The sequence below is a fragment of the Peromyscus californicus genome, unplaced genomic scaffold (genome assembly GCF_007827085.1).
Source record: "Peromyscus californicus insignis strain IS unplaced genomic scaffold, ASM782708v3 Scaffold_2__1_contigs__length_46816999, whole genome shotgun sequence".
Lineage (NCBI taxonomy): Eukaryota > Metazoa > Chordata > Mammalia > Rodentia > Cricetidae > Peromyscus > Peromyscus californicus.
The window spans coordinates 23,076,574-23,096,733 of NW_026294540.1; the positions used below are offsets into that span (position 1 = coordinate 23,076,574).

The 20,160-nt window shown below is 45.5% G+C and overlaps 1 long non-coding RNA gene across 5 annotated transcripts in view; it reads left to right on the top strand.

The window, feature by feature from the left end:
• LOC128120211 (uncharacterized) overlaps positions 1-15,151 on the top strand; it is a 176,347-nt gene extending 161,196 nt beyond the window's left edge. For all 5 annotated transcript variants that reach the window (XR_008221804.1, XR_008221803.1, XR_008221807.1 and 2 more), the window contains 2 exons: positions 8,082-8,191; positions 10,182-15,151. This is a non-coding gene — a long non-coding RNA (uncharacterized LOC128120211). The remainder of the gene's footprint in view (positions 1-8,081; positions 8,192-10,181) is intronic.
• Positions 15,152-20,160: the final 5,009 nt, after the last annotated feature.

Below are 20,160 nucleotides of genomic sequence, written 5' to 3' on the forward strand. Positions count from 1 at the left end.
ACTTGGCTTCAATTATCCAGCTAGGAAGTGACAGATCCCAACAGGCAACCAAACATGCTGGGTGTGGTCACCTATGCCTGTAATCCCAGCACTTGGGAGATGGAGACAGGAAGATTGCAAGTGTTAGGCCAGCCTGGGCTGCATAAGGGGACCCTGCAGAGAGAGCCCGGGGAAGGAGGAAGGGAGGGGGAGGGGCAAGAGGGAGGGGGAGGTGAAAGGGAGGGGCAGAGAGGGAAGGGGAGGGGAGAGATTAGATTCTTCAGATCATTGGATCATTCCATCCACTCCATTGAGTTTTCTCTCAAAATAACTGGGTTGGAGAGAGGTTTCTTTGCATATTGCTATTTTGGACGTCGTAGGCACAGCATTAGAGGAGACACCCCCCACCAACACACTCCACATCTGTACGATATTCCCTTCCAGAAATGTTTTTGAAAACAGCAGCTAGTGTTTATTAAGTCATTCCGAATTTGACAGGGTACTGTCATGTATTCAATGCTTCCCGCCCTCTCTTGAGAGCTCTTCTGCAATGAGACCCTCCCTCCCACCCCCCACCTCCTACAGACCACTCTATTTGAAGCTTCCATTGCTTGGAAAAGAGTCAGGGAAGAATGGCCTCAAATATTTGGCTTTAAAGTACATTCTTGTGTAAATCAGAGAGAATTTGGGAAACACACATCGTGTTAGTATTTTGTTTTTTTAGTTCCCAATACCAGAGACCACCCCCCCCCTTTTTTTTAAAGGGGGAGAAAATGGTCTGAAAGGACACAAGTCACAAGCTAACATTGATTCCTCCTGTCTTTCTTCAATTCTTTTTCTAGTCTGTGTTTTTGTTGTTGTGATAAAATCCTCCAACCAAAAGCAACTTAAACAGGGAAAGGATTTATTTGTCTTACACTTCTAGGTCACAATTCATCACCGAAGAAAGTCAAGGCATGAACTCAAGCAGAAACCATAGAGGAATGCCGTTTGCTGGCTTGTTGTCTGGCTTTCTCAAGGGCTCGTGCTCTCTTATACAGCCTAGGTCTACCTGCCTAGGGATGGTGCCATCCACAGTGGGCGTGGTGCCCCTTACATCAGTCATCAATTAAGGCACCCTCCCCAATCATGCCCACAGACCAATATGATTTAGGTGATTCCCAAATTGAGACTCTTCTAGATGACTCTAGGCTGTGTCAGATTGACAGCTGAAGCTAACTAGGACATTCTTTATACCAAGGACAGTGAGTAACAGACCTCCCCAAGGCCTTTGAACACCTGAGCAGATAGAGGAGGGAGTACTTTGTGGACAGTAGTCATGGAACTCTGCAGACATAGCTCTGCAAAGAGTCTAGGCTGTCGAAGGGGAACGAGGTCCTCTGTGGTCCTGACTCACCTCCTTCTCTCACTGCTGTGACCAAACACTTGAGAAGAAGCAATTGAAGGGAAGAAGCTTTGGCTCACACTTTGAGGGTCCAGCCCATCATGGCGGGGAAATCATGGTGGCGGGGTGTGTGTGAAGCAGCTTGTTACACTTACACCCACAGCCAGGGGACAGAGAACAACCACTACTGGCTCTCAGCTCCTTTTATCCCTTTTATTCAGTCCAGGAGCCTAGCTCAATGGCACAGCCTTACTCACATTCCAGGTGGATCTACCTGGAAATACCCAGACAGCCTACTACCCACAAGTACTTCATTAATGTTGAAAGAAGTGTGCTATGCTGTATGTGTATATATGTGTGAGTATGAATATGTATGTGTGGTGTATGTATGTGTGGTATGCACATATATGTGTGGGGGTGGGGGGTGCACTCTTGTTCATGTATGGAGGTCCACCGAAGACATAGGGGAGTATCATGTTCTACCATGTTCCACTAATTCCATTAAGATGTAGTCTCCCACAAAACCTAAAGCTATGTTGCTTTTGATCAGAATATTTCACGACATCACCAGAAGTGGAAGCAGAACATCACACTACGGTGGTACTGCTCACCTGGGCACCAGACTTAGAGAGACATTAGCTGAGTTAAGCAGAAGTCAGGAGAACAATTATGCCCAGTGAAAACACAATCCGCACTCTTACTGGATCATGTTTCATGCCAGAAGTAGGGTCAGGACCACCCCATCAGATGTCAGGGTAGACGAGTGATGACCTCTGAGTATTTGATAGACTATTCCATGTTGAAGGACAGAGTCATACATTTAATGAGTGCAGGACCAGCCCTTAAATGTCACAACAAGGAAGCTGAGAAGGGGAAGGAAAAGCAGACCCCAGTTCAGTGGGTTGACCACACACTGATAAGATCAAGTTTACAGTTACTTGTAAAATTGAGGGGTGTGGTGAGGGAGGGAAGGAACTTTCAATAGGAATTAGGTGAAATTTAGAAAGTAAAGTTGAAATCGTGTAGCTCACTGGGCAAGTGGCTAGAGAATTCCTGTGTACCTGTTCAGTATGGCTTTGAATTTGGGGGAGGGAAAATGGGAGGCTCACTGGGAAGCAGTAAATCAGTAATATTCAACTTAATTTACTGTTTATGGTTTTTAGATAAGAGAAAATGGACAGTAATTGGTAACCTTGGAGGAGGAGAGTTTAAAATTCATTCAGTTATCTGGGGACTCAGCTCAGTGGTAGAGTGCTTGTCTAGAACTCCCCCCTCCCCCTGAAGTGAGGGGCCAGGGCCGTGGCTCAGCAGTAGCACACTTCTCTAGAATTCGCCAGTGAGAGCCTGTGGGTGTGGATCTGTGTTTGAACACTTGCTGAGTTGTGCTCAAGGCCCTAGATTCAACTTCCAGCCTCATAAAACAATAAAAAGTATTATAAAATTAAAATAGAGTATACGAGCTTTTGTATTGTCCTAGGTATCGTACATAATCTGGAATGATTTAAGTAAGGACACCGTGCAGGGGTGAACAGGTTAAATGCAAACAGTTTGATGTTTTATGTCAGGGATTGAACATCTACAGGTTCTGGATGGTTCTGAAACCCGTCTCCCACGCCTACTGTAAGGCAACAGTATGCATCCTAAGAGGATAATTTTGTTGCAGTTTGAAATACAAGAAGTAATGAGGACTATGCAAATGTTTTCTAGCATTTTCCCTTTAACGCTAATAAATGACCATGCTAGAGTAATAAATAAAATCTTAAAAAGAGAAATGTTTCCCTTATTAGGAGACCCCCAACCTGTCCGTTTTGGGATATTGCCATTGGTTAGAAATGAATTCATTATGATTATCTATGTACACCTTTATGTATTTGAGCATAAACAGTGAGCTGGAGAGGTGGCCCAGTGTGGTTACTTCTATTATAACTTTGACTCCAAAAGGGGATTGTTTAGATCAGCTTGGCCTGTAGCCATGTCTGTGGGGGATTGTCTTGATTGCCTTCATTGATGTGTGAAGACCCAGCCAGGAAATGGTCAGCACCAGTCCCTAGTTTTAAGTCCTAAGACTATATTAGTATAGAGAAAGCTAGCTGAGCAGTAAGCCCAAATGCATTTATTTCTCTCTGTTCTTGACTGTTGATGAGGTGTGCCCAGCTGCTTCAAAGCTCCTGTTGCCATGACTTCCCCAAAATGATGGAACGTAACCCAGAGCTGTAAGCTAAATAAACCCTTTCTCCCCTAAGTTGCTTTTTGTAAGGGTATTTTATCCCAGCCACAGAGAGAAAACAAGGGCATGCAGTCAGCCTCGTGTGTGCTTTACAAGCATGAGAACTTGATTTTGATCCCTGGAACTCATGTCAAAAAAGCTGAGCCTAGCGGTGTGTGCCTGTAATCCCAGTGCTGGGGAGGGTGAGACAGGTAGGTACCCGGGGCTCACGGGTCAACTGGCTTCTTCAGCAAGTTGCAGGTCAGTGAGAGACCCTGTGTTGTGGGATGTTTTTACACTGTATGAAGGGGTATTTGTTTTAATAAAAAGTTGACCGGCCAATAGCTAAGCAGGAGGTATAGGCAGGATTTCCGGGGAGAGAGAGGAAGTAGGAGGAGGAATCTAAAAGTTTGGGAGAGATACGAAGAGACACAGAGAAAGCAGCAGAATGGGCAGTACGTGTCAGAATGTAGATAAATAAAATGAGTTAATTTAAGCTATAAGAGCTAGTTAAAAACAAGCCTAAACTAAGGCCAAGCTTTCATAAATAATAGTAAGTCTCCGTGTCATTATTTGGGGCTGGCAGCAGAAAAGCAAGTCCATCTACAACCCTGTTTCAATAAACAAGGTGGACAGATCCTGATGCAAAACAGCCCTTGAGCATATGTATGTAGGTAAACTAGCACACACACCAACATGTGTACACACTTACACGTATACAAATGATGGTGATGAGGATGAGTACGATAGGCTGTAGTGACCGCTCAGCAAGTAAGGCACTTGCTACCAAGCTTGACAAACCTGAATTCCATCCTCAGGACCCCCATAATTGAAGGAGAGAGCTGACTTGTGAAAGTTGTCCTCTGACATCCATATGCACACCATTGCATGCGTTCACACATGTACACATGTGGGCACGCACACACATAAATACACACACACACACACACACACACACACACACACACACAGACACACAAAATACATAAATAAAATGTAATAAAAACAAAAAGACAACAATGATAAAAAGAGGTCAATTTTTAAAAAAAGTAGCCAGGCCTCAGATGCTTTCTGAAGGCTAAATGGACCATGTTCTTCCCTGTTTTTATTAAACTTTAACCCTCACTATCTGCTATTTCTGCAAAGTTCTTTACCATCTGATCCAGCCCACCCCCACCCCCCACAAATGTGAAGCTAAGAAGGAACCTAGGACTATTGGATGGTCTATCTAGATTGCAGGTCCCATGTTCATGTGTAAAACTGCATTGCTAGTGCGAGCTAAGGTCACACGAGTGTTTTTGGCAGTCAGCTCACACCGCTGACCTGCCCTGAGCATCCTGACAACCCAGCTCCCCAGGCTTTTCACAGAAACTGCAACTCCACACAGCTCCATCTTCCCACACCTGTGCCTTTTGGACCCAAGGGCAGAACCTTACATTTGTTCCAATTAAATTTTATCTTGTTAAACTCAGTTCATCACTCTATCCTGTCAAAAATGCCTGAAGCCCTTCTTAGGTTTTTCCAAAATATATGCTCAACTCCCACAACCTTCCGCCTAGCTTCCTACACATGTTTGAATCCTTTTTCTCCGGCAGTTCTGTTCCCTGCATCCAGGATTTAAAGATGTACAAGACTCTTGCTGCGGCTTTCAAAGAGCTCACAGACACATAACAAGTGTGTCCGATGTGGTTGTGCATACCTGTAATTCCAGCATTGGAGAGGTGGAAGAAGGGTATCAATCATTCAAGGCCAGACTTGGCTTCATAGGGAGTCTGAGGCCAGTTGAGACCCTGTCTCAAAGCACAGCAAACAGGCCTGGTGACATGGCTTCTCAGGTAAAGATGTTTGTCTCCAAGACTGACGCCCTGAGTTCCGTCTCTGAAAGCCACAAAGTGAAAGGAAAGAACCGATTTCCCCCAAACTGTCCTGACTTCTTCTTGAGTGTTATACACACACACACACACACACACACACACACACACACACACACACACCTTCCTCTTACACAAAATAAATACACAAAAATGCACTGAAACACCCAAACATACATCCACACAAAACAAACAACAGCAACAAATTGGCGTGGTGGCTCATAGGAATTATGCCCGGCACTCCTCCAGAGACTGAGGCAGGCGGCTGTGAATCGAGGCTAGCCTGAGCTACTTAGTGAGTTCCAGGCTAGACTTGGCTGCAGCATAAGATCTCATCATAACAATATAAAACAAAACAAACCTTACATTTAAGCCTAGTGTGATGGTACATGTCTGTCATCCCAGCATATGGGAGGTGGAGGCAGGAGGATCAGAAGTTCAATACGACCCTGTCTCAACAAAGACAAATGCCATACAGTGTGCTGTATGCAATAAATAACTGTTTTTTTCTGGGAATGGTAGAAGAATGCCCTAATCTATTAGACCTGTGTGATAGAATGGAGAATGAAGGGATGCTCCCCTCTGCAGGTGACATCTGCCTTGAATCCTACATGAAGATTAGCGAGCATGATGTGAGTGAGAACCGACAGCAGCATCTGCTATTGCATTAATGGCCAGAGTCGGTTTGGTTGATCTGGCTGGCTAGGCAGGTATCTCTCCCCTCTCTTACTGCTCCGTGTGTGTCCCCCCTGAGGCTCCAATGCTGGTTGCCAGCGGATGACTTTCCCCAGAAGAGGAGGACAGTTCTTCAGTCAAGGGTAAACCAGCAGCTGTACACCCCTGCGAGAACTTCCAGAGAAGCTCTGTAGAGAAGAGTAGAGGATCTAGGATGTATTACGGGATCTCGGGTAGGGCTGTTCTACTTTGCTTTGCTGTGGCTGTAATAAAAAACGTCATGATCAAAAACACCTTGTAGGGCAAATGGTTTATTTCATCTTACAGGTCATAGTCTACCATGGAGGGAAGCCAAGGCAGGAACCTGAAGTAGAAATCATGCAGAAAATTTGCTTCCTGGCTTGCTCCGAGGCACACATTCAGCTGGCTTTCTTATACAGCCTGGGCCCACCTGCCTAGGGACAGTACCAGTCACACAGTGGGCTGGGCTCTCTGACGTCAATTAGCAAACCAGATAATGCCCCACAGACATGTCCACAGGCCACTCTGATAGAGGCGATTCTTCAAGTGGGGGTACCTTTTCTGAGGTGACTCTCAGGTTATGTCAGGTTGATGATAGAAACTAACCAGCAGTAAATCCAAGTCTCACAGAGTGGGGGTACATCAGAGAACATGTATCTAGAGTAGTTCTCAACTTTCCTAACACTGCGACCCTTTAATAAAGTTCCTCATGTTGTGTTGACCACCAACCATGAAATTATTGTCGACACTTCATAACTGTAATTTGGTGAGCTGCAGGACGATGAGAGACTATATCTCAAAGGGAAAAAGAATAGGTCCTTGAGAGATGATGCTTGAGGATGATACCCAAGGTTGTCCTCTAGCCTACACACACACACACACACACACACATACACACACACACACACACACACACACTTGTATTAGGTAGTTTTCTGTCAACTTGACACAAGCTAGAGTCATCAGAGAGGAGGGAACCTTAATTGAGAAAATGCCTCCATAAGGTCTGGCTGTAGACAAGCTTGTAGGACATTTTCTTAATTAGTGATTGATGAGGAGGTCCCAGCCCACTGTGTGTGGTGCCATCCCTGGGCTGGTGGCCCTGGGTTCTATAAAAAGCAGGCCGAGCAAGCCATGGGGAGCAAGTCAGCAAGTAGCAATCCTCCATGGCCTCTGCATCAGCTCCTGCCTCCAATTTCCTGCCTTGTTTGAGTTCCTGTCCTGACTTCCTTTAGTGATGAACAGTGATATGGAAGTGTAAGCCAGATAAACTCTTTCCTCCCCAACTTGTTATTTATTTATTTTTTTTGGTCCTGGTATTTCATCGCAGCAATAGAAACCCTAAGACAACCCTATATCCAGCTGAAAAACCAGATGTGAGGCACAGTGAGTGCTTAATGAATCCATATGTTTCCTATTTTAAGTGGTGAGAGACTTACAAACTTAGCACCTAGGCCAACACAAATCACACTTCTTTGGAGCCTTTTTGGGTCTAGAGGCAGGATTTTTATATAACTCCTTTAGATAACTGGCAAAAAAAAGAAGGCATCTTTTCAGGTCTGCAAATGAGAAGAGTCTTGTGTTTGTTTTACGGAAGACTAGATAGCTAGTCCTGAACCCTTGGTGGATTCTTCTGCCTCCATCCAATTTGTGCTGGTGTTCCCCTACGATCTTCTTCACCCATATCAAGCTCCAGCAAGAAGCTTCTGGACCCGACAGGCCAGCCACAACTGAAGACTCAGTCCTCTGGTCACTGAAGACTCTGGGCCAATGCTGCCTTCTGATTGGCCAGCACATTTGCTTTCTAGAGTCTCAAGTATAGTTGGATATGGTGCTCAAATTTTGAAGATGTAGACCTTAACTTGGGCATTTTCTAGACTTCTCTTTGCTATTCTGTGCTTGACATACTTTACTTTGGTTTTTTTTTTTTTTTTTTTTTTTGGAGATCCTGGAGATTGATCCGAAGATCTCATGCATGCTAGACAAACAGTCTTCCTTTTGTAAAACGGCAGTAGAGAGACCTTGGTGGGTTGGAGCCAAGGTGCCTCATGGCAGGTAAGAGCCAGAGACATGCCATACAGACAGCGCTCACGTGGAGAGTTTTATGAGTGGTGAAGGGGGAAGGGAGAGGAGAGAGAGAAAGGGAGCTCAGAGCTGCCTTGTGTGTGTGTGGAAGATAGAGAAAGAGAGCGGACAGCGGGGGTGGGGGGTGCTGAGAAGAGAAGATGAGAGAGAAGGTAGGCGGGGCCCCACCTTTTTAAGAGAGGGCTTCGAGAACGCACAGAGAGATCATGTAGCAATGAGCGTATGTATGACGTTGTCAGGACCCTTGAGCAGGCCAAGGTACTGCCTGTACATTGGCCAGATCCCGAGGGGCGGGTCTGAATGCTAACACTACCATCCCTAGCCTCTCACTTGGAGGGAGTTGGGTCGAGGCTAGCACCCTGTCACTGGGCTACACCCCGACTCACACTCTCCTAATCGGGGGATTCTAGGCAGGTACTTTACCACTGGACCACACTTCAGCCCCCTCAGTGTGTGTGTGTGGGGGATTCTAGGCAAGCATTCTACCTCTGAACCACACTCTAGCTCCTCAGTAGGGATTCCAGGCAAATGCTCTGCTACAGAACCACGTCCCTACCCCCTCACTGGGATATTCTATGGAACCATTCCTTGAAACGTTTCATTATCAAGTTCTTAGCGTTCCCTTGGAATTCACTAAGCTCAATAGAACCACGTTTTTTGAGTGAAGTGTTCGGTTACAGAACCCTTCCTTCGTGAGCCCTGGCCTTGCTTTCCTATGTTAATCCTAGCTTTTTCCAAGCTAGCATTACTCTCTCTGAAGGGGATGAAAGAACAGAGCAGGAGATGGAAGGGTGGAAGACGTCTGAGGTAGAGAGAATGGCGGGAAGCAGCAATGTGTGTGGGGAATGGTGAGGGACCAAGACGGACCGTGGTTTACGGTGTGTCTTCAGGAAAGGAGATGGAAGGGACTGATCATTTGGGACCAAGGCACATAGAACCTTGAATGTCACACTGAGGAGCTCAGGGGAACCATAAAGAAATAGACATAGGCTTGGGTTAGAGATGGTGGGTGTGGTGTAAGGGAGGGCTGAAGGTAAGGCACACATTAAGGGATATTTGTGCAAAGATATACAAATTAGTTACTTTTATCATTTCTGTGACCAAATACTCAGCAAAAAAATAGCTTAGAGTAGTGGTTCCCAACTTATGGATCGCGACCCCATTTGGGGTTGAATGACCCTTTGACAGGGGTCACCTAAGACCACAGGAAAACACAGGTATTTACATTATGATTTGTAACAGGAGCAAAATGACAGTTATGAAGTAGCAATGAAAATAATTTCATGGTTGGGGGTCACCACAACATGAGGAACTGTACTAAAGGGTCACAGCATTGGGAAGATAGAGAAGACTTAGAGGAAGAAGGTCTTTTTGCCTCATGGTTCAAGAAGGGACAGTCTATTATGATGGAGTTCATGGCAGTGGGGAGATATGGATGAAATGTCTTATATCCTGACAGACCAGAAAGCAAAGAGGAGACAGGAAAGGGAAACAGTCCAAAACCTCTCAAAACTGTACCGCAGCTGGGGACCAAGTATTCACACACACGCACATGTGGGAGAGATTTCACATTGAAGTCGTAATCATGAACAAGGAAGAAGATATCGAGGGCTTGAGAAGGATGGGCCGTAGGGACACAGAGTGAGCAGCATGGTGACAATAAGTCTTCCTGAGAGTCACTGGACATATGAGACAGCACCTGACTGCTGTCTGGGTCTTTAGTCTGGAGGAGATTCCCTGGGAATTCCACACAGACATGGTATTTGGCTGTGGGAATCAGGGGTGCCTTTGATAAATCTGGCCCTCATTAGTGAGCACCAAGAGTGCACACACGGACACAGATAAGCAGCTTGTGGGCTCTGGGCAGTGGCAAATCAGCCCCATTAGGGAAGCATGTTAGTATGAGCAGCATTGTGCAATGGTGAGTCACCCTGATGCCTGTGTTTCCACCCTCATGCAGATACATGCCCCCTGTGAGCCCCTTGGCATTCCGCAATGCAGATGACTTGATGGGCCCAGCTGCCTGACCATGAGGGGCAAGTACTGTGGATTTCCCCCACCCAGAAGAAAGGGGAAGAAGTGATCCTGTGCCCTCTGACTCATCCATTTCTGCCAGGGTTGTTATATCTCCTCCCAGACTGAAGACACCACTGTCATCTTTGACTCTGCCGTCACTGCCCTCCCTTTTGAGTCTCTGTCATAGCTTTATCTGGAGATCTGATAGACTTTGCAACACGGAGAGGGTGCTCGATGGAGCTGCAGATGATCGTGACCTAGCTCCAGGCATTATGTCCCAGGCATTCCTCCATTCACTATTAATCCTGGAATGAGTCATCTCCCATGAGCCCATCAGGCAGTCACACAGTAGCAGGACACTGGGTGGCAGCCAGTCTGTGATTGTGTTTAGTTAGGCAGTAGCCTGAGGGAAGAGAGACTATATTAATTATTTTCTAGTCATGACTTGTCTGAATGCCTCACCGAAACCACAGAAGGGGGGAAGGATTTATTTTGGCTCCTGGTTTTGGAGGGCTTAGTCCATGGTGGCTTACCTTGGTGTGCTTGGACAGAATATCACTCAGGGTGGCTGGAAGGTGTGGTAGAGGACCCTCTTCATCTCACTGTGAACGGGATGTAGAGAGAGGAAGTACAGGGAGGGGCCAGGGGAAGATACAGTCGTGTGATGACTCATTTTAATGTCAATGTGTCCCAAATTAGAATCTCCTGATAAGGAGCAAGCCCTTAACTGAAGAACTGTCTTCATGGCCTTAACTGAGGTGGGAAAACCCACCCTGAGTGTAGACCTCAGCTTCTGTTAGCAGCCCACCTAAACAGGGCGTGGCAGAAGGAAGATTACTGCCTTTTGCTGGATTGGATTTCCCTCTTGGTAGCGAATTGATCTGCTTGTTGCGGCTGCTGCTGCTCCTGATTCCATTTGCTGACACCAGAACCAGCCCTTCAGGCTTCCATCACTGACTAAGGACCTTAGGTAGCTATCCAGGAACCTTCCAGGTTTTCAGCATCTGATTGGTACTGCCAAGCTTCTTGGCCTTGAGGGTTGAGAAACTACTGGGTTGTAGGCCTCTCCACAGTGAGAAAGCCACAGAGGGGACACTCCAGGTGCGAGTCCCTGAGTCTCGAGGACTGAGCAACTACTGGGTTCTCAGGCTCTTGGGTATGATTCATCTGCTGTTACTATTTCAAAATACTCTGGTTTAATAAATTGTACATACATACATAACATAATTGTCTGAGGATGGGAGGGCAGGGGTACATGTATATGAGGAGCGTGTGTGTGTGTGTGTGTGTGTGTGTGTGTGTGTGTGTGTGTGTGTGTCTATGCATGTGGAAGCCAGAGGACAACATGGGGTGTCTTAGTTTTTGAGACAGTCTTTCATCAGACCCCAGAGCTCGCTGATTCAGCTAGGCTGGCTGGCCACAGAGCCTCAGGGGTCCTCCAGGTTCTCCTTTCCCAGCTCCAGGATTACAAGTGTGCACCACCATGGTTGACCTTCGTGTGGGTTCTGAGGGTTGAACTTAGGTCCTCATGCTTGTGTGACAAGTGTGTTACTAAGCTATCTCCTCAGCCACCTGAAGTTTTGACACCCTCCCAGGGTAGTTCCAGAAATCAGGGAACAAGCAGGCAGCACATAAACTCGTGAGGCATATTTCATATGTAAGTCATAACACAGCCAGCCAGCTCATGCCCAACAGCACTTAGGTCAGGCTCTGGCTGGATACATACCTTGGAACACTTGGTGAGGCTTGAGACTGGCACTAAGGAGTAGACTTGTTAGCTGTGTCTGTGGAGGTGTTCACTGGAAGGAGAAGGAAGAGAAGACTGCTCCTTGGAGCGCCTCCACAAAGCTAGACCGAGATCTGGAGAACTGACACAGGGCAATTCCAAATGTGGGCTGGAATGCAGAGTTCAAGCAAAAAAAAGAGTGATTTTGTGCTAAGACCCCAGGCCACAACATTGGGGTTAGACGGGTGCCCTGGTTTGCTGAGAGCGAACACAAAACCCTGCAAAAGAATGAGCTTGTGCATACACATATGCATGTGTGCATGTGTGTATATACATGTATGCATGTGTGTGCATACACATGTGTGCATGTGTGTGCATATACATGTGCAGGCCATAAGACAATCTCCGTTCTCACCTTGGTTTTTTAGACAGGGTTTTTCACTGGCTTGGATGTCACCGAGTAGGCTAGGCTGGCCAGCTGTTGAGCTCTACCTCTCCAGTACTGGGATTGTAAGGGCAGGCAACCATAATTGGCTTTTTCATAATGGTTCTGGGGATCAAACTCAGGTCCTCATGTTTGCCTGGCAAGTACTTTATTGACTGAGATATCACCCCAACTCACATTATTAGCCTTTTATCTGGGAGCCCTGGGATCATGATCCCTGAGACCCTGGGAAGCCTGAGGATAGAAGATCCTTTTTCCCTCCCTCCCTTTCTTCCTCCCTCCCTCCCTCTCTCCCTCCCTCTTCCATTTTATCCCTTCCAAGTAAATTCCAATCTACATTTTAAACCCTAATCGGACAGTCCCCTTCCCCAATTCACTCAGTACATGCATCAGTACACAGAATTCTTTGAAGATAAGGAATCGTGTTTCATCACACAACCCACTGGTGGGTAGGGATGAAGTGGGTGGCTGGAAGGTCATGCTCTATCTCCACAAGGGTGGCATGCCTCAAAGACATTTACAGGTGTACATAAGTTACAGCCAGAGAGGGAGACTTCATGGAGCTCTCAACACAGATGTTCTCAGTGCTGTCCCAAATGTTGCTTACTTTGAAACGGACAAAGAATTCGGAAGAGTTGAACTCTGTAATGCTCAGCTTCTTGGCCAATCATCATTTTGTTGGTTTTGTTGCTGTGGGATGTTCTGTATGGCAAATGTGTTGCTAATTAGTCAATAAATAAAACACTGATTGGCCATTGGCTAGGCAGGAAGTGTAGGTGGGGCAAAGAGGAGAATAAAGCTGGGAAGTGGAAGGCTGAGTCAGAGAGACACTGCCAGCTGCCACGATGAGAAACAGCATGTGAAGATGCCGGTAAGCCACGAGCCACGTGGCAAGGTATAGATTAATAGAAATGGATTAATTTAAGCTGTAAGAACAGTTAACAAGAAGCCTGCCACGGCCATACAGTTTGTAACCAATATAAGTCTCTGTGTTTACTTGGTCGGGTTTGAGTGGCTGTGGGACTGGCAGGTGGCAGAGATTTATCCTGACTGTGGGCCAGGCAGAAAAACTCCATCTACAAATGGCGTCCAACGTGGTGGCAAGAGTTTCCACCTAAAACCTGAGAAAAGATTCTAAAACGGAACTAAAAACAGTTCCTAATTGTCTCTCTCAAATGAGCGGCAGCTGCTGGTTTGAGCTACTGGTAGGTTCCTGGTGTGTGTGTGCTCGACCTGCAGTATGGAGGAATGAGGCCTCTGCAAGTGGCACATTAAGCTGCATGGTGGATTTAGCCTTTACTAGTACAAAACAAAAAAAGAGGTTTCTGGGCTACACGTTGCTTGGCTAAAAGAATAGACCCACGATAGCTCCCAGAGCCGGCGGTAAACCACCACCATGTTGGGAAGCTGAGGTGGGCGGAGCCAGCAGCCACAGCTGCTGCAGTTTAAGGCAATAGATTCACAATAAGACAGATTCAGATGTAATAGTTTACAATGTGTGTAAAAGATACGTAGGCTTGAAAGAGACAAAAAAGGTGATATATAGAGTTATAGAAACAAATACATAGTTTTAAAAAATAAAGTCTTTAAAGAGACAGTAAAGGTAGTATAAAAAATAAGCCACGTAAAAATGGATATTACACAGAGAATCTGGACTGTGTTGTCTTTGGGATTTTTAACTGCAGAAAAACATTTGATTGTAAAAGCTGTTGAGTTAAACCAATATATATATTTTAAAGATACCTTGACTTCAAAATTTGGATATAAGGATATGTTGCTTTGGAAAAGAGTCTCTTTTGTTTCCACAGAAAGCCAGAGGCTATGGATTTGTTCCAGATTAAGATATATCAGGTTTGACCAGCCAAGACCCCCTGAAAGGTCTCCGATGACACCATGGTTGGTATTAAGATTAAAGGCATGTGTATCCAATAATGGTTGTATCCCTGAACACACAGAGACTTACCCAGCTCTGCCTACTAAGTGCTGGAATTACAAGCGTACGCTACCACTGCCCTGCTTTCCTATGGCTTGCTAATAGCTCTGACCCCCGGGCAACTTTATTTATTAACATACAAATAACATTTTAATACAAATAAAATATCACCATATTTTGTTACTTGTTCTTTGAATTTTTTTTTAAGATTTTCTTTTCTTCTTTTCTCTCCCTGCCCCTCATTTTTTTTTCAAGACAGGGCTTCTCTGTGTAGCTCTGACTGTTCCAGAACTCTCCCTATAGACCAGGCTGGCCTTGAACTCATAGAGATCTGCCTGCCTCTGCCTCTAGAGTGCTGGAATTAAAGGTATGCACTACCTGGATGAGATTGGGCCTTTGGTGTGTACTTCTGTCTGCTCTGGGCTACTTGTGGTGATTCTCCTGTCTCTACCTCTGAAGTGCTGGGATGCTGGGAACCCACACCTGTAATCCTAGCATTTAGAAGGATGAGGCAGGAGGATTGCTAGCCCAGGCTACAGAGCAAGACCCTGTCTCAACAAAACTAAACAAACATAGCAAGAAAGCCACCTGAGATGAATAAATCAAGTTCTAAGTTTGCAAGACTCTGGCTGGTAATAATTTCTGGGAACGGTGCTCAAACTAGCTCTGTTTCTTTTCCAGGGCGTCTAATATTTCAAAGGCATGGTAACTGCATACATACAAAAGTGTAATATACATTCATAGCTTGTGCATATGATGGTATGTGTTCAATGATATTTGGTCACTGAATAAAGAAGATTTGGTACTGTGTGTGTGTGATTCTTTTACTACTTGTTCCATGGATCTTTGTGACAGGGCCTCAGCATGAGGGATGCATGACATGATTGGCCAGTTTAGGCAAGGCTTAAGTGCAGATGGTGCGTTGGTATGAATTGGAATATTGTCCTATAATTCTCCTTGGTCCTCTCTCACCATACCAAGCAAAGTGACGCTTCCTCTTTCAAAGACTAATTAGCCAATCTGAAGTTCCTTTAAACTCTACCTTTCTCTCCTTCCTGCTGAAGGCACCTTTGAATGAATTTCACCCCACTAAAGAGAGAGGAGGGCAGGGAGAATGGCGATAGATGTGGTGGGAAATTTTCACGTGGGCGGGAAGCAACTACTAAAATTAAATGTATAGATTACTCATGGGTTTCATTATTCAGTGTACTCCTGTTCCCCACTGACACGGATAACTGGAAATGGGCTTCTCTGGCTTTGAAAAGATCACTCTTTGAAAAGATCACGGCAACACAGTGGATGATTTATGGAGCCAGATGAATGAGGAGCCTGGGTCTTTGGATTTTGTATGTGTGCATGCTTTAGAAAGTGTTCGGTGTATAGCTTTCAGTGGATCAATTAATACTTCCTGGGAGTCTTCCATCTTTCATTAGGGGATTGATGAAGTAGGCCAGAGCCCCTGACTTAGGGAAGCATGAGCTACCTATTATACAGAAACACTGTGAACTTGTAGTCTCTTAACATTATGATTTAAAACAAGAATGAACCAACGTTTATCTGAGGTCCTCTAGACCATGTGAGACCTGTTTGTTCTCCCTCTCTCTCTGTCTTCCTCTGTCTTCACACACACACACACACACACACACACACACACACACTGTGGCTTTCTTACTCTTTACAATAGTAGTGATGCAGGGATTACAACCTGTTTCTATTTTTCACTTTTTGTGGTACTTGGATGGAACTAAGAGCCCCCCCTTCTTTTTGCATTCCAGGCAAATGTTCTCCCACTGAGCCACACCCCAGCCCCTCACTGGTGGATTCTAAGCAGGTGCTCTACCACTGAGCCGCACCCCAGCCCCTCACTGGGGGATTCTAGGCAGGTGCTCTACCACTGACCCATACCCCAGCCCCTCACTGGGGGATTCTAGGCAGGTGCTCTACCACTGACCCATACCCCAGCTCCTCACTGGGGGATTCTAGGCAGGTGCTCTACCCTGAGTCACACCCCAACCCCTCACTGGAGGATACTAGGCAGATGTTCTACCACTGAGCCACACCCCAGCCCCTCACTGGTGGATTCTAGGCAGGTGCTCTACCACTGAGTCACACCCCAGCCCCTCACTGGAGGATACTAGGCAGGTGTTCTACCACTGAGTCACACTCTAGCCCCTCATTGGAGGATTCTAGGCAGGTGCTCTACCACTGAGCTACACTCCCAATCTCTCAGTGGGAGATTCTTGGCAAGCACTCTACATCTAAGCCACATCTTCATTCCCTCACAAGGGGATTTTAGGCAGGCACTCTACTGTTGAACTGTACACCAGCCAATCTAGACTGCCCTCCTTTGAATGGAATGGATGACATGCACCAGACTGTTCATAAAGAAACTCACCTTAACTGTAGAAGTATTTCTCCCAAATGGAGACCGTCCCCGCCCCCCCCCCCACCCCCCACATTCTACTGCTTTAAGCTATATGTTGGGATGAATTAATTCTTCCTCTGCTACTCCTTCTCTGGCTGGGCACTCAGTCCACTCCAGTATATTTTGAAAAATATCTGCCCTCTTTCATATGGGTGTACGACTTTTCAGCTCTGATGCTTGCCTACCTCTGTTGGCTAAGCACGTCTATGCCTTTTCACTTCAGTTCTGGTGGGAATTGGATTGCACTAGTTTTATCTGCCTGAGCTGGGCCACACAAGCCAGATGTCACGCTAGCTTATTTTAGTTCACACGGAAGCTGTTATTTGAAAGGTGGGAGGTAGGTCAGATTGCAGGAGGTCATTTTCAAGCCCTGGTCTTATCCTCTCCGGTTCAGCTCTTTAAGTCAACGACTCAGAAGATACTCAGCAAGGTGTCCGACATGTAGTGTTTATGGGTTGTAAGTGTGTGTGTGTGTGTGTGTGTGTGTGTGTGTGTGTGTGTGTGTGTAGCCAGATGTCAACCTCAAGTGTCATATTATTTTTGAGAAAGGAGCTCATTGATTCAGTTAGGCTCCCTGGCCAGAGAGCCCCAGAATCCTCTCTTCCTCTCCAGCTCCAGAGTTGAGTGAACACTTTGATTACATGTACTCTGGGGATCGAACTCAGATCCTCATGCTTGTATGGCAAGATCTTTGCTGATTGAGGCCTCTTCCCAGCCTTCCACACCTATTTAATTGTCTAATAATTAATCAATTAATCATTTTGCTCCTCTTGACCAAAGATAGGACCCTTGAGATAGGACAAGGGGACTCTGCATTTTAGACGGTTACTCAACTACCATTATGGAGCGTTATGAAGCTGACAGAATCCAAATTAGATACTGCCAGAAGCAATAATTTGCAGTATATGTTCCTCTTATGAACAGGATCAGTAGATTATTTTCATTAGAAAAATAAGACCACAGGGGTTAAGAGATGGTTCAGAGGTTAAGAGTACTCGCTGCTCTTACAGGCAATCCAAGTTCTATTTCCAATACCTGTATTGAGTGGCTCACAACTGCCCGTAACTCCAGTTCCAGGGCATCCGATACATTCTTCTGTCCAAGGGACCTCATACACACATGGCACACACAGAGAGATATGCATGTACCTATGCAGAAATAAAAAGGAAAAATAAAACTTAAAAATGAAGAAAAAGAACAAAGAGGAAAGGCAAAAAACAGTCCCATAGGTGCAGAGAATAGCTAACGTTTTGTACTTCACATTCTGTAAGACAGAATTTAACCATCAGTTTTCACAGGGCTTTAAATGCGACAGGACAGTAAAGCTGAAAATATGTTGATTTCCTCTTTTACCTATGTGTATGTGTGCATGTCTACGTGCATAGGAGTGCAGGTGCCTGTGGAGGCCAGAAGGGGTCAGAGTCCCTCCAGCTGGAGAGACAGGTGGTTGCGAGCCATCTTGCATGGGTGCTGGGAACCGAACTCAGATCCTCAGCAAGAACTTCAAGTGTGCTCCTAACTGCTGAGCCACCTTTCCCAGCCCCTGAACAACACACTCTTAATTGGAATATCTTGGCCGGTGGCCAGGCCTAGTCAGTGAAAAACTTGAAATTATGACAAGCACTTAGCTAACAAGGCCTACTTTGATGACTAGATAGTCATCATTGATAAGCGGACCATGTTTATAGGCAGAGGGTACTGATAAAGCGATCAAACACCCAGAGTTCATTTTCTTAGATTACACATTCCCCCCTTCCAATTTTGTTGGAATTGATAATTTGATTCACAATCATATTTAAAAAAAAAAAAATCACAACAATTCCCAGAGGAACTGTTTCTGAATGTTTTAATGTTTGTTAAAAAGAAAACGAGTGTTTATTATCAACTTGTGAATTTGTAATTGCTAAAAAATTTTATTAAATTCTAATTATTTTCCCGGGAGAAAATTATATGAACGGAATGCCAGCAGCACCTCTTGTGCTCTGGTGAGATGAGAGCAAGGGGACATGTACACGTGGTGCAGGTCAGGAGCTGCCTTCAGGAGTCTAATCACAGTGCTCGGGAGCTGGAGGCAGCAGGACCGGGGGTGCAAGTCCAGCCTTAACTACATAGCGAGTTCCAGAGTTCCAGTCCAGCCTGGGCTACATGAGATCCTGCCTCAAAAAGACCAAACACAAAAAACCCCCAATAAACATACACATTCAAATGCTTGCCTGCATGATGGTCTATAAGTTATCAGCACTGTGTGAAAGCCTCTCCTAGGAAACAAGCTCCCCTTCTGATTGGCACCAGGCTTCAGCTTTTTCTTTCTCCCAGCAGGAGACTCTAGAAGAGATTCCATTTTCTTAGGGTCTATTGTTTCAATATTCTGAGAGCTAAAGGGAGGAGCACACATGTCTCTCCTTGGAACATCTTTTCTTCCAAGATGCTCACGCACCTGTTAAATTCTGTTTCCTTGCCTAGGTTTGATACCTCATTTTGTCTCAACTCTGATACGGCTTCCTGGAGGCAGACCAAGTGTGGGTCTTTGGGAAAGCTCGTTGTAAACACATCCTGAATGTCCTAATTCCATCCTTTCGTTTCTGTAAGAAAATACCCCGGTAAAAAGTACCATAGAGGAAGAGAGTTCACCCTAGCTCCAAATTCCAGGTTACACAGTCCATCAGAGCAGGGAAATCAAGGTGGCAGGATGTTGAAGCGGCTGGTCCCATCACACCCACAGTCAAGAGCAGAGAGAGATGAATGCATGCACGCTTAAAGGTCAGATTGCCGTTTCTAGTCTAATACAGTCCAGGACTCCAAACCAGGGAATGGCACTATGCACAGTAGACTGGCTTTTCCTACATCCGTGCAATCAAGGCATTTCCCTACAGACTTACCAATGGCTCAGAAAGATCTGGACAACCCCTCATTGAGATTTTCTTCCAGGTGATTCTGGAATGTCCACATGGTGGTTTGAATGACATATCCTCCATAAGTCTCAGACATTTGAATACTTGGTCCCCAGTTGGTGGCTGTATGGGGAGGCTTAGGAGGTGTGGCTTTGCTGGAGAAGGTGTGTCATTGGTAAGGTTGGAGGCAGGCTTTGAGGTTTCAAAGGAATGTACTCTCTCTGCTTCCTGTTTGCGGTTTGGGAGAGATGATCAAACTAAGCATCACACTGAATTATCACACAGACCACCCATATTAACTCAGCATCAGTGACATCAACTCCCTTCTTGCACTAATAAAGAGGAAGGCTTTTAACATCCTGGGATCACATGATCTAGATTTCAGAAGGTTCCAATGAAAAATGTTTTCACTTCATTTTCTGGACCAAATGTCTTGGGTCTGCATGGTGCACTGATAGTTAAAATTCTTGATTCTATTTCGTAAAGGAGAATTTTAATATTTT